Source organism: Myotis brandtii, unplaced genomic scaffold (genome assembly GCF_000412655.1).
Source record: "Myotis brandtii unplaced genomic scaffold, ASM41265v1 scaffold959, whole genome shotgun sequence".
In the NCBI taxonomy this organism is placed as follows: Eukaryota; Metazoa; Chordata; class Mammalia; order Chiroptera; family Vespertilionidae; genus Myotis; species Myotis brandtii.
Genome location: NW_005371966.1, coordinates 1143047 through 1147161, shown reverse-complemented (window position 1 = coordinate 1147161; position 4115 = coordinate 1143047).

Below are 4115 nucleotides of genomic sequence, written 5' to 3'. Positions count from 1 at the left end.
AAGGAAGGAAGGAAGGGAGGGACAGAGGGAGGGGGAGAGAAAGGGAGTGAGGGAGGGAGGGAAGGAGTGAGAAAGAAAAAAGAAAAGAAAAGAAAGAGGAGTTGGCTCCCCCCAGGATAAGGTCATCCCATTGATTCCCTCCCTGTCCCCACCCCCACCCCACAACCACTGTTCTACTTTTCTGTCACTGTTCATTAGTTTGTATTTTCTGCAGTTCTATGTAAATGGAACCCTGCTGTGTGCACTCTTTCTTGTCTGGCCCCTTTTACTCTGCATAATGATTTTGAAGTGCATCCAGGTTGTTGTAGCAGTCCTTTGTTTTCATGGCTGAGTATCATTCCATTGTGTGCACGGACCACGGTATTTGTGTTGTTTCCGGGTATTGGCCATGACTAATAAAGCTACTATGAACGAACATTTGTGTACCATTGTCTGTGTGGACATATGTTATCACTTCTCTTGGGTATACATGTGCCTGGAAGGGGAGTTGCTGGGTCAGGTATTGATTTTGATCTTATTGCTTCGATTATCCTTGGTTGCCCTGCCGTCCTGGTTCCCCAAAGACATGCTGCACATCTAACTGCATACTGGGATGTGAGGGCAACTGAGGCCTATGTCTTGCCTCCATTCACAATCAGGAGCATGTATTTGTTGCTATGATGCCCTTGTTCATTGTTCTGAAAACGTATCACTGTTCCAAAAATTTTTAAAAACTTTTGTCTTGCCCTGGCAGGGTAGCTCAGTTGATCAGAGCATTGGCCCAATATGTCAAGGTTGCGGGTCCAATCCCCAGTCAGGGCACATACAAGAATCAAGCAATGAATGCATTAATATGTGGAACAAAAATCTAAATATCTCTCAAGTCAATAAAAATATTTTTTAATATTTTTTCCGGCAAAGATTTCTAACAGAAAAATAAAATCAGACTGAAATAAGGAAGCAGCGATTAAAATGATTGTATTTTTTCCAGAATATTCCTCACATAATATATAATGTACTTTCCTTCCATATTCTGGCTAGTTAGTGGGAACGAGGTAAAAGGAGGTAGACAGAGAGCAAGCCGGGTAGGCAGAGAAGGGGTGAAGAGAGAAGGACAAAGGAGGAAAAAGGAAAGCGAGGTTAAGGAGAAGGATAGCTGTGCAGTGCTTGCACACTTGGGTGGAAGACACATCGGTTATGTCCTCAGGTTGTGGACATAGAATGGAGGAATCAATAAACAGAGTGTTAGTTAGGAAAGTGGCCACAAGTAATAGAAAACCTGACTATGGTGGATTAAATAATGTTTAATTTTCTCACATAAGAAAGCTGGAGGTAGCTTGCTGGCACTGGTTAGAGAGACCACTGGCATCTCTCTAACTAGCTGTTTTGCCTCTTGATCACAAAATGGTTGCCAAAGCTCCAGTCATCACATATGCATCCAAGGACAGAAACAAGGGGCAAGGACAAGTGTATCTGTCCCCGTTTATCAAGAAAGCAACAGAATCCCAGAAGCTTGCCCAGCAGACTTTCACTTAAGTCTCAGCCAGAACTGGGTCAGATGGCCACCTTTACCTGTAAGAAAGGCTAAGAACACAGAGGACAAGATTGTCATAACCTGTCACTGAAGCTAAGTCCACTGAAGCACTGAACAAAATTGGAGTCTTATCCCCAGAGAAGAAGGTTGGAATGGGTATTGCGTGGTATTATGGATTGAATTATGCACCTCTGCCCCCCCCCCCCACCAAAAAAAAGATATTTTGAAGCCCTAACCCCCAATACTTTGTGACCTCATCTCAAGATCTTGGAAATAGGATCTTTGCAGATGTAAATAGTTAAGATGAGGTCATCCTGGAGTAGGCTGGGCCCTTCATCCAATATGGCTGGTATCCTTATAAGAGAGGACAGGGAGGAAACGGTTGTGTGGAGATGGAGGCAGAGGTTGGAGGGATGCGGCCACAAGCCAAGGAATGTCTGCGGCCAACAGAAGCTGGAGGAGGTGAGGAACGATCCTCCCCTAGAGCCTCCAGAGGGAGTCCAGGCATACTGACACCTTGCTTCCTACCCGTGGACCTCAGCTCTTTATGCCTAAAACCTCAGAGGCTGGGTAGCGCTATGCCAGCAAGAGGAAAGGAGGTCAACCTTATTCGTTCTCCTTCCCCACATGCCGGCCCTCTGCATACTTATGTGCATGTTCTCAGGGCGGAAGTGGGTACTATCCTGACCCCTGTTTACAAGTGAGGAAACTGGAGCTCAGAGATGGAAAGGAGATGTCCAAAGCCTCCCCACTAAGAGGCCACACTCCTCACCCTGGTCCAGGGAACCTCAGCACCGCAGCTTTTTCCACTCCAGGCAACTCTGCCTCCCCTCCCCCCAAAATAGAGGGAACCCAACTGGCTTTCCCATTTTCCCAACTTTGCCCATTTGGGGATGATTCCTTGCAAATGTTGGTGTATCCAAAGATCAAATCGCATCATCGTAGCTTTAAGTATTTCACAAAAGAAAAATGCTGCGAAATCCTGCCTTGGGAACTACAAAAGCTTTGACCCCAGTCTAGGTTCTCAGCTGATCACTCTCCTGAGAGCTGGGGAGACCTGGGAGCAGGGCCAGTAGTGCTTTCTTTGGTCAGATTCCAGGCGCCTCGGTTTTCTTCCTTGTGATAAAGATGAAAAGAGCCTTCATGTTTTCAGTCAACAAATCCCCACTGGGGCAGAGCTCTGGGCTGGCCCTGGGCTGGAGCTGGGCCCAGTGCTGAGCCAGCCTTCTTTCTAGGGACAGGAGTGCTACGTGCAGGGAGCAAAAATACAACAAGGGAGTGTTGGACGGGGTGAAGCAGTGGTCAGAGAGGGTCTCTCTCAGAGGTGGGGACAATTGAGCAGATACCTGATGGGGGTGCATGTCTGGAACAGAGCAGTCCAGAAGGAGGATACAGCCAGTGCAAAGGTCCTGAGGCAGTGTGTTGAGTTCCTGGGGCTGCCATAACAAGCACCACAAACTGGGTGTCTTAAAACAACAGATACTTAGTCCCCCGGTGCTCTAGGGGCTAGAAGTCCAAAATCAATGTGTTGGCAGGGCCATGCTCCCTTCGGAGGCTCTAGGGGAGGGTCCTTCATTATTTTTTTTAAATATATATTTTTATTGATTTCTGAGAGGAAGGGAGAGGGAGAGATAGATAGAAACATCAATGATGAGAATCATTGATCGGCTGCCTCCTGCACGCCCCACACTGGGCATCAAGCCCACAACCCAGGCATGTGCCCTGACCGGGAATCAAATCATGACCTTCTGATTCATAGGTCGAAGCTCAACCACTGAGCCACGCTGGCCGGGCATTAGCAGCTTCTGGTGGTTCCAGGGGACCCATGGCTTTCGGTCACATTCCTCCAGTCTCTACCTCTGTCTTCATGTGGCCTTCTGCTCTGTCTCTGTGTCTTTTCCTCATCTATCTCTTAGAAAGACACTTGTTAGTGGATTTGGGAGCCACCCAGGTAATCCCCAAAGACTGCATCACAAGCTCTTTAATGTGATTCTATCTGCAGAGGCCCTTTTTCTAAAGAAAGTCACATTCACAGGGTCCAGGGATTAGGACATGCGCAGAGCTTTAGGGAGAGCCCCATTCAGCCCAGTAGAGGCAGGAACATGCTCAGAGTGTTTGAGGCCACGTGGCTGGAGCCCAGGGAGCTGGGAGGAGGGATGGGAGTAGTGGGGCAGAGGCAGCCATGTAGAGCTTGGAGGCCACAACAAGAAGAGTACATGCCAAGCATCTGGTTAGTACAGAGCTCAAAACAACTGCAGCCATCATCATAGCTGACATTCTCTGCCCATCTGCTAGGTGCTGGGCCCTAGGTGTGGTCCGGCCTCCTGGCAACACCGACTCCATTTTACAGATGAGGAAACTCAGGCCGGCCTGTTAGGTAACTTGTGCTGGTCACAGGATTGGCAAACAAGGAGGGTAGAGAGCCAGGGCCCAGAACCCAGGCTCTCCCTGGGCAAGGTCCGTGCACGTCACTAAGAGTGGAGGCACCATGCTGGTGTGGCTCAGTGATTGAGCATCGACCTATGAACCAGGAGGTCACAGTTCTATTCCCAGTCAGGGCACATGCCCTGGTTGTGGGCTCGATCCCCAGTGTGGGGCGTGC